Source organism: Haplochromis burtoni, unplaced genomic scaffold (assembly GCF_018398535.1).
Source record: "Haplochromis burtoni strain Fernald_Lab_line unplaced genomic scaffold, NCSU_Asbu1 Contig_440, whole genome shotgun sequence".
Taxonomy (NCBI): Eukaryota; Metazoa; Chordata; class Actinopteri; order Cichliformes; family Cichlidae; genus Haplochromis; species Haplochromis burtoni.
In genome coordinates this window covers 275,110-286,665 of record NW_024582801.1, presented here as the reverse complement: position 1 = coordinate 286,665, position 11,556 = coordinate 275,110, and positions in this window count along the sequence as shown.

Below are 11,556 nucleotides of genomic sequence, written 5' to 3'. Positions count from 1 at the left end.
TCAGTTGTGTTATCTTTATCTAATATTTAATTATTATTATTTTTTGATGATCTCAAACATTTAAGTGTGACAAACATATTAAAAAAATAGGAAATCAGGAAGGGGGTAGACACTTTTTCACACCACTGTAACTGTATGTATAAATATCCTACCATGCTTGCATACGTGCACAAAAAGTAGAAGCCTTGTAAAATACACAGAACAAAATGTCTACAAGTCATAATACAATTAAAATAATGTCTCCCCATTATCTGTATCCAAACAAAATTAGCTGCGGGGCTGTACTGTCAGTTTTGAGCTGATGAAAATGTTGACCTGACTGCTGCACTTATCACATACACACAAACATACACAGATGCACACAGACAAACACTTTCCTCAGGCAGGTCCTAATTGCCTATAAATGTCAGTGTGAGTCGGTGTGCGACTGTCTTCTGGTAAATTAACTGGTGAAACTGGCACCTCCTCATTAGACAAGAGATATACGACACAGAGAGAACACAACACACTGGTCAGCACTTAGTTTGCAGCTACTGGCTACAGCTATGAACTCCTCTGGGATTTTATCAAAGACAGTGTGTGCAAGTGTGTGTGTGGCTGAATGCATGTGCATATTTCCGTATGTGTGTATACATTTTGTATTCCTCCTTTTGTGCTTGTGTGCTCATCTGAGTCCTCCTGAGGGAAATTAGTCGTCTCTACCCTGCACTGTCTCCAGGTTCGTCCCTGATGTTTTCTCTCTCTGCCAGGACACTCCCACTCCCATCGGGCCACGCTGTGGCTAATTGCTAAATACACTGGCTGTTGTTTCAGATGTTGGTATCAGTCTCTGTAGAAAATGACTGCCATTCTGGCTAATTGGGAAACAATATCCAGACATGGGTCACTATAGATATATACTGGCTCTTACAGAAGAAGTGCTGATCTGACAGTTATAACTTGCAAATATCCTTTAGACCCCATTATAATGTTAACAACATGCAAGACCTCTTCAATGAGATTACAATTAAAATCCCACCAGCATTACTTTTTGTGTTTGTTACTGTTTGCTGAATAAAAAATAAATAAATCAAAAGATTTAACTGGGATTTTTACTTGGCATGAAATACTGTCATGTTTTTAAAGCTGCTGGCATCTGTAGGATACACCCAAGGCATCCTTTGGTATCTGCACCGTTGGCACTACAGGCTTTCAAACTGTCCTGTTTGAAACAAGAGTCCACAAATATAAAAGGGAGGCGTGGCAGTGATGCAAATCACTGTCAACCTAGAAGCAGTTGAAGCTTTGTTTTTGTGCTTAGATCTTCATTTGTTATTTTCAGATTTGGAGTTAGTGTATGTTTGCAGCACAACATGTTGGATAATGGGAATCCACTACTTTCATATATGATGCCAAAGACTTCGAACCAAGCGTCCATATCTGAGGACTTAAAAATGCAATCCAATTTGAGATACAATTTATAAAAAAAAAGTTATACTAAGTTTAGCTCAAATCATCCAACTACATTGAGGAATGCTTGCGAAAATGCTTTGCAGTTTTTTTTTAAATTGCCTGATGCATTTCTGTGAACAATTTTGAAGTTGTTGTCAAGTTGAAGATATATTTTCAAAGAGCTCAAAACACTATGGTTAACCCAGGAGCTGAGACTCAACCAAAATGTTTATTGCAGGTGACAAAACAAAGTTATTGAGTGAATTACCAGTTGCCTCCAAAATGACTGTTTCTATCTTTTCTCATTCCCTGCAGTTTCGTCAGCTGGCATCTCAAAGATATGCAGAAGATGTCCTCTGTAGGTGGTGCCTTGATGCACTGGGTTACAGCCATAATCAGATGTGTTTTTGAGTCCTAACTCATCACATGTGGACCCTATTTGAATGAGAACTTGGCGTTACATTTAAATGCACTGGGTAAGTGTAATTTGCCAGTGTTGTAAAGTTCCAAAACTACAACCATGTTGATTTCTTGAAGTTTAGTCTCAAAACGTGCACAGCAAGCAATACCAAAAGTAAATTTAAAATAAAAAAGATTAGCAAACAAAGTGCAAAACACAAAGCTACTAAACAAACATGAGCTGCAGTCTCCTGACTGGCAAATTTGCAAGTTATTCCACCACAACCCATCCAGCCTCCTAATGCAGTATACTGATTAGATCTGTAGCTTTTCTCCTTGACCAGCATCACTTTGTGAGAGCTCACACAGAGCTCAGTGCCATTCTTCACAGCACTCCTTGAACTCTAGTCAGCTGTATCGCTCTTTAAGGCGTAGAAGGAGCAGAAGCAGTGATGAGCAGCTGAGTACCTTTCCTGAATGGTAGGTGGGGGGTGGTGAGTGGTGGATGATGAAAATCTGAATAAGAAAATAGTACAATGCCACAGAGCAGCTTATAAATTCATTATTAATGAAAATGTCATTAATTTCTGGTTACATTATAGTGCCAGGTTAAATCTTGTGAACTCAACATTAAGTTTTCTTTAAAGACAAAACACAGTAAATAAACAATATTTATAGAAATAGAAATAGAGTTAATATTTTAATTACAGGTAACAACACTGATGTGTACCAGAAGAACAGACTGCCGGGTCCTTTGTGATAGACAGTGAAAATGCATAGATAAAAGTGATATGCAACTACTTTTACAAAAAGGCAAACAGAGATGATGCACAACACATGTTAACACATGTTAGCCAAGGTGGTGAGTAAGAGAACCTGTCTAGCATCTAGTCTCCCAGCACTCTCCTGTTAAAGACCATTGATCTATTTATACTGTAATGTGTGTGCACAGCTAATCATCCATCCATCCATCCATCCATCCATCCATCTTCATCCGCTTATCCGAGGTCGGGTCGCGGGGGTAGCAGCCTAAGCAAAGAGGTCCAGACCTCCCTCTCCCCAGCCACCTCCTCCAGCTTGTCCGGGGGAACACCAAGGCGTTCCCAGGCCAGCCGAGAGATATAATCTCTCCAGCGTGTCCTGGGTCTGCCCCGGGGCCTCCTCCCGGTGGGACATGCCTGGAACACCTCGCCCAGGAGGCGCCCAGGGGGCATCCTTGCCAGATGCCCGAACCACCTCAGCTGGCTCCTTTCGATGTGGAGCAGCAGCTGCTCTACTCTGAGCCCCTCCCGGATGGCCGAACTTCTCACCCTATCTCTAAGGGAGAGGCCAGCCACCCTTCGGAGGAAGCTCATTTCCGCCGCTTGTATCCGCGATCTCGTTCTTTCGGTCACTACCCACAGCTCGTGGCCATAGGTGAGGGTAGGGACGTAGATCGACCGGTAAATTGAGAGCTTCGCTTTTACACTCAGCTCCCTCTTCACCACGACTGACCGGTGCAGCGTCCGCATTACTGCAGCCGCAGCCCCAATCCGTCTGTCGATCTCCGGCTCCCTTCTCCCATCACTCGCGAACAAGACCCCGAGATACTTGAACTCCTTGAATCGCTACCTTATCGTGGTGGAGGGGTTTGTGTGTCCCAGGGATCCCAGGGGCTATGTTGTCTGGGGGCTTTTGCCCCCTGGTAGGGTCTCCCATGACAAACTGGTCCTGGGTGAGGGACCAGACAAAGAGCGATTCAGAAGACCCCCATGAAGAGAATATCGAGGGAACAGTTTACCCTGCCCGGGATAGGGTTACCGGGGCCCCGCCCTGGAGCCAGACCCGGGGAGGGTGCCCGAGGGCGAGCGTCTGGTGGCCGGGCCTTAGTCCATGGGGCCCGGCCGGGCACAGCCCGAAGAGGAGACATGGGCCCATCCTCCCGCAGGCCCACCACCCGCAGGAGGCGCCATAGGGGTCGGGTGCATTGTGAGCCGGGTGGCGGCCAGGAGCGGAGGCCCTGGCGGACCGACCCCCGGCTGCCAAGACTGGCAATAGGGACATGGAATGTCACAGCTAATCACAAGAAGACAAAAAACAAAAAAAAAAGAAAACACTAGCCTTTCACCTTGCCCAGCTCAAGCCATTGCTAAGGGGACATGTAAATGCTCATGACACACCCAGTGTAATTGGTGGCAAGCATAGTCAGGCCTGCATCCAAAGACTTTAGTCTCTGCAAAGACTTGCAGCTCCACCTGCAAGTTGACACTAATTTAAAGGGTGGTGCAAACAGGCACAGAGGAAAACTTGTGATGCAGAACTATGCAAATACTTTGCCTTTAGCTTTAATTAATATATTTTGACAGATTTTACTGGGCAAGCACTGCTTGTCTTGCTTGCCCTGATTCAATGCCACTGTGACACAAGATTACATAGCAAGCTAAATTTTTTATTTTTTATCATTTTGGCCAGAAATAAGAAATTCCATGTTCAAAAATAAATATTTTAGTGTCTTAGAATATTGTTGAAGTTCAGTTGTTTATGTTGTCACAAAATTGGATGACTTATATATAACCTGGTACTACTTTCCAGTTGAAAATGTGTTTTCTGTCATTCCCATGTAAAACAAACATGCATTGAAACAGTTGCTGCTCCTTAAAACATCTGAGTGTGAGAATAGAAGGTCTTCAGACTCAGCAGCATGTATGAGCCATCTGTTAGACAGTGAATGTGTCTCTGCTTCTCTCGCTGTGACAGCACTCACTGTGAATTACACTGTTACCACCAACTGTCTCACATACTGCAAACAGGGACGACTCTGTATATGTTATGCTAATGGTACATGGGTTATAGTGGCCAGCCTGTTGCTGGTGCTCTAAGAAAGGAGGAGAGGAATAAAGAAATAAAGAAAAGCTGAAACAAATAGAAATAAAGAAGCAGTGTCATTCAGACTCTCACGTGAGTGTCGTCTCTGTATGTTTGGATGCAGATGTGTGTTTGGTCTCCCAGAGTTGTGTTTGTATTTATATAATGAGTGAGGATAAAAATGCACAGGCACACATACAAAAGTAGGCTGTGTTTATTTGTCTAAAAACTTGCATAAAGACAGTTCCTGTGTATTCTAAAGGAAAGGAACTTAGATGTAAATATGAGTTCATTAGATGTCTGTGGGACACAAAAGAATTTGTGAACTCTTGCTTGTTTCTCATGTATGTATGACAGCCTGGGTCATGAGTTTAAAATAAAGTTTTTTGTTCAACAAAAGGATGGTGTACACTCACTGACCTGCATGAGTGCCTATAAACTTTACACTGGATTGATATTGTAATGTAAAATGTACTTTTCTAGCCTCTAGGAAAGGTTGCATACAGTGATGTGAAATTCGTTTTTTATGGGATTCTTTGAAGTCCTGTGAAAATTCAAGTGCATCCTTACTGCTTCCACAAGATTTAAGAGGGAATGTAGCAGCCAGGTCCTGCTAATCAATTGCATTTGATTAACTAATCATGAGCAAATGTCACAAGTTTCAGCATTTTTGCTTGTCTGAAACATGTCGGTGAGTTAACACACTGCCAGTCTTCCCAGGAGTGGACAACCAAACAAGTTCATCCCAGCATCAGATCATGCAATGCTCAGAGAAACTCCAAATAACCCAAGAACTACCTTTTACACTCTACAGGCATCAGTTAAATCTTAAAGTTCATGGCAGTACAATTAGAAGAAAACAAATGAACTTGTTTGGAAAGGGTTGCCAGTAGAAAGTGGTAACATGGTTGCAAAGTTGCATCTGAATAAACCAAAGGATTTCTGGAGCAATGTACTTTGGACAGATAAGACCAAAACTGAGTTGTTTGGCCCCACACCATCACATTACAGCAAATCAGTGCAAACGACTCTGTCAATTATAACTCTGCATTTCTTCATATCAGTCTATACAGACTATAACTATACAGATCTGTTAAACTATAAGAAAAATACTTTTTAAAAAACACTAACGTAATATAATGCAGTATTAGAAACCACATGGAACAAAAAGTGACAAACTTTGTGTGAAACTTGACCAAACCTTTGTTACAAAAACCAGAACTGGATCTCCAACAAAGAACAAGCAGCTTTTATTAGAAGAGCCAAAATTTCAGCCTGAAAAAAGACCATCAGGTAAGGAAATTGACCAAGAACATCCACGTTTATACAGTTTTGTTTTTTTTGGGTTTTTTTAGCATTTGGGGATTTTGTGCACCTTCTACTCTAAGGTGACTGCTCAGACCTTGAGTGCAGACCTTCAGCACTATTGTCTCCAGCCCTACTCAGTACTCAATAGAGCTCAGTTTGGTTCTGTTTGATTGTTGTCTTTCTTCCAAAAATTATATTCAAGTTAAAGTGTTGTCAAAGAGATAGAGTAGAGGAGATTCAGTAAGCTTCACTGACCCACTAGAGCAGTGGTCAGAACTTCCATGGTACAGAGGCCAAATTTAAATCAGGGGAGACTCTGCTTGGACAAACTTTTACTGAGATTACTGGAGCACACTAAAAGTTACTTTTTTGAGTCTGTCTTGAACTTCATTACTAGTTTTTGCCTTAAAAAGGCCAAAATATTAGCCACCATGCAGTACAGCATGCTTCAACTTCACCTTAGTTAATAATTTATTAACTGTAAGCATTTGTAAAATTGAGTGTTGACTTCAAACACTTCTCTTTATGTTGTTAATGTTCCAAATGTCATACTGTCGACCGATAAATCATCAGCTCAAAATATTTCCCTGAAAACCCAGAAAGATTGTGATGTGACACTGAGAGTAATTCAAAACCACTGACTTTAAAGCTTGGCTTTAACCTGTCTTCCTTCTCTCTCCCCAGATGGCCGCCCCTCCCTGAGCCGGAGGTTTCTTCCTGTTGAAAAGGAGTTTTTCCTTCCCACTGTTGCCAAAGTGCTTGCTTTGGCGACAGTGGGAAGTGGGACAGTGATTGTTGGATTTTTCTTTGGATGTATTATTGTAGGGTCTACCTTACAATATAACGCGCCTTGAGGTGACTGTTGTTGTGATTTGGGGCTGTATAAATAAAATTGAATTGAATTAAAGCTTGCTCAAAAAATGCTTAAAATATGCAGAACCTCACAAACACACACACTCAATGTGATGCCTTAGAGTGCAAAGATGTGTCTGAGGGCAACAGACTATCTCCTATTCTTTCTTGTTGTGTCTTGTCTCTCTCTTCTTCTCCTACACACACACACACACACACACACACACACACACACACACACACACACACACACACACACAGGCACCTCTCTTCTGCAAGCAGCCTTTTCAATACTCAGCTGTCACTAAGACTGTATGGTGACCCGACCTTATTCTGCTGGTACACACATGTGCACGTACAAAAACACACACCCTTTTGTGTGTATTCCTTACATAGTCTCTTTAGAAGTAAAGCTCTTTGTGCGTGAATGTGTACCCATGTGTATGTGTGTGTATGCGTCAGATGAAGAGCACGGGGGTGCTCTCTGACAGCAGTTTTGATGTATTTTTACAATATACCAGTGCACAAACATGCTTGTTCTGTTAAAGAAAACAGAGTATGATATGTGATCAAGTCACCAATTATTAATCAAATTTATTGTTGTTAAGCTTTGGATATTTACAAAGAGTGCAAAATAACACAATGTGTAAGCAATCCAAATTAGCATATGAAGTATGGAAGTATGAAAATTGCTTTCTATCCATCTGCCATAGCACTTCAAATGCAGTTGCAAAATTCAGGGAACTTAAAAATGCCAGTTATGCTAACAAGTCCACAGGTTGTGATTAGCACTATTATGCACTTGCACTGTAACACACACATACTGATTATACTGTATGATAGTTGTCTGATGATGTGGCAAGATGGTGTAAGTATGGCATTTTTTTCACTTCAATAAAATCAGGTCTTAAAATTAACTTTAGTGGGGATGTGCATGTTTTGCACATAAGTTAGCACATGTATGACAGTGAGGTGTCTGCTTGTTTTGGGGATGGCATCAGTGTGTGTGTACGCATGTAGCACAATGTTTGTTCTGTGGGGGTATGCAGACAGATGGCTGGGACACTTCTGTCTGTGGCTGAACAGTCCCACCATTGTCTGTGTCACAGAGTGCATGGATTGTTGTGGCGGCCCGTCAAACTGTAGTGTCTGTAAATCTTACATGTTCTGAGACCAAAATTCACTCTGAATCCCATCCTGATGCACTGTCGACCTCAACTGTGTCCCATTTGTTTCAACCCGCTTGGAAGAATTTAACCATTCACTCGCAGCTTGTTTCTCTCTTTAATCTTTGCATGTGTGTGTGTGTGTATGTGTATGTGTGTGCGTGTGTGTGTGTGTGTGTGTGTGTGTGTGTGTGTGTGTGTGTGTGTGTGTGTGTGTGTGTGTGTGTGTGTGTGTGTGTTGTGTGTGCGTGTGCGTGTGTGTGTGTGCATGCGTGCGTATGTGTGTGTGAGAGATGGGATGTGAGGAATGTTTGCCTATTGATGACCACTGAATCCACTTTCAATTATACACAACCCATAAACATAATAACCTGGGAAAAGTGAAGGAGGGCATAAACTTTGTACTTTTAACTGTATTTTTTAAAAGACTTACAACAGTTCCTACTAATTAATCTATCACTTAATTAATATCTATCAATTTAAGTAACAGATAAACAATTGATGTTTATCACTATCTGATGTTTTTCACTATCTGTATAATAAATGTTTTTTCAATGGGTTCATTTCATGAAAAAAGGACATTTTCTGTGAATCAACATGAACTTCATGTTTTGACAGTCTGAGCGATGAGCTACAAGAACCTTTTCTGTAATTTTAAACATTTATGTCTTACATTTAAGCCCAAAGAGGCATGCTGACAGATTTTTCCCACTTGCTATAGCGTCCTTTCTTTATCGTCTATAAAAACTGAGACATACTGTTGAGATTGCTCTTCTTCATCTTATATTGAAATATTTCAGAGATTAAATGTGTACCAGTACACTTAAGTGGGCTGTGTGTGACCCACAATATAAGCTAAGTTTGGCATCCCTGTGCTAAGATTATCTAAATTATGATGAAACAAAACACTTTGGCTAAATTTGTCCTAAGAAGATTTTGTGAGGAGCAGAGAAAGAGGATTCAGCCTTTTCATTCCCAATACAAATACCTGCTCTTGCACCACAAGTGCCAACCTGCAGTTGTGTCTGTGTAGGTTCTCAGTCATCCAGGCCTTGGTAGTCTAAGGAGCATGGGAAAAAAAATCTTGTTACAACATATAAATGTATCTCACGCTGACAAACATGTGATTTAAGGTTCAGAGAAAAAAAAGTGTTGCTTTTTTTCTCTTAAAAAAACCCTCTAAAAAATCAAGCCACATATGTTTGCTCGCTGGAAATGAAACAGACATGCAGAAAGTGACACCTCACTCCAAAAGTGTGCAGATGGGATCCAACACAAAAGAACTTTGAACCAATTATCATAATCTCTCACTCCCTTCCTTTCCCCTCATGATTAAACATGGGAGAGTTAAATCAGACGATTAGCATGCTGTCAGGGAGAAGTCTAACTGCTGTTGTGTTTCACAGTGTGAGAGACAAAGCGCTGGCCTGCGCACCGACAAGCCTCCCTGGCCAGCTACAGTAAACTGGTAAACACACGTCTGTTTGGCTCAGCGGGGGATGACAAACACCCGCCGAGGAGGCAGAGATGAGAGGGCGGGAGGGACTGAAGAGATGGAGCCCGTTTTGACTCTTTGGCCCCTGCGTCTCTTGGTGCCTACTGTCCAGAAATCTGGGACTAAACAAGTCTTTTCTGAAAGGTCCCGGCACGACTGCCAAATGTGTTTATGGGTAATGGAGGGAGGGGTGGTGAAGGGCAGACTAATTTAGACAGAGAGGTACGTTAGACATTGGACTCCCCTTCAGTGTTTTTGTTGAAGTTTTATTGAACACAAGAAGAAACTGACGTGTTTGTGACATTAGAAAGAAAAATGCTGTCAGTGTCCGCAAGTTACTGGGATACTGGGATGTCATAGTAACTGCTCTTGAGGAAGAAGAGCATTCAAACATACTTCTTGATGAAGAACTAGGGGCAGATACTTAAGCTATATCACCTTTTCCTCTCACTCATATTACTTCTTAAAGGCTCTTTCTTAGGCTGTAGTATGATGCATCCCAAGGGGTAAGTCTGTGATATTGGGCTTTTCATACAAGACAGATTTCAATTTTGGCTCCTGCGGTTTGCACATTTATTCATTCGGCATCATTCCACCTCAGCATGTGACGACTGTGTGTGCAAAACAATCAGAATTTGTTTTTGTGGTGGTAGGTGCGTTTCTGCATGCCAACATTTACACGTGTCTTATCCATCCCGCCTTCACTCGCTGACGTTTGGAGGTCGTTGGAGTTGTCGTCCGCTGAGCGACAGCTCACTCTCGTCGAGGCCGATCTGTCTGGCCACGAGCCTGCCGTACCGCCTTTTGCAGTGCCGTGTAACCATGCCGACAGGATTGGGCCAGGGTCCAGGAAGACAGTCGGCATTGGAAGCTGTCAGCAGCAGCTCCGTTTGACAGCATGCAAATATATGCAAATGAAGAGGTCCAGCCATGACACCTGCACACAGGAGGAATGGACTGTGCCCTTTCCAGCAGAGGACTCAGGATGGTAGGTACACTGCCCAACACACACACACACACTCGCACTGATATACACAAAAGGACACACAATCACACTGCATTGCTTCAGAGCTCCATAGAAAGCTCGAATTAAGCAGTTAAAACATGCAAGTACTTCAAAATTTGGAACTTATATGTGCTGATTTGACTAAAATCATTTTTCATGGATTCACAATCTTAGAAACAAGCCCCGCCCTCTCCAAACCACTGTGAGGTTTCTAACGAAGTTACTGATGCTATGTTGCTCTTATTTTAACAGGATTAATTCAGACTGACAAAGTGTGCAGGGGTTAAATCAAACAGGCTTTCTTCTTGTTTGGTGAAACATAAAACTTTGTCTTCTACTGATCTAAAATGAGCACTTAAGCAATGTGGAACAGCCTGAGGTCACATTACCACTCTAGGTTACACTCAATTTAAATAAAATACCTAAAATTGTATTTATAGTTTAAAAAATGCGTTCTGTAACGTTTGTTAAGTGTCAAGCTGCATTCACTTGAGTTTCTTCCCACCTTACTGACCTCTACAGCAACACAGCAAACACACTCTGTCCACCTTTTAACTTATGGCGGAGCTCTTTCCAGGCTCCAGACTAAAGTCCTTTGGGTTTATTGTTCAGTGGGTCAAAATCATGTACCTGTGTGATAAAAATGCAGCTCCTCGCTTGGCCTCTCCTCATTTCTCTGAAGTGTTTTGACTCCTGAGTTGACCCTGCCGGCTGGTTTTGGCATTCCAGCAGGCTGGAGGAGAGGAGTGAGCGAGCTGTGGCCCCTAGCAACCCTTGCAAACACACACACATCCACACACGTGCGCATGCTGTCCTTGGGTTGAGGTGTCCAGGGTTTCTGCTGGTCAGCAGAAAGAGAACGGCTGTGTGATGGCACAAGTGTCTGTGTGAGTGTTTTGGTGGGGGTTGTAGCTGTCAGAGCAGCCCTAAAAGTGTGCGTGTCTGTGGGGGGATACGTGTGGTTGTAATTTAAAAGTAAGGAGAGGTGGGGTGGCCTTTGGGAGGGAGCTGAAGTCTAGTGGCTCTGATCCAGACCTTGTACCATGTAAACTGAC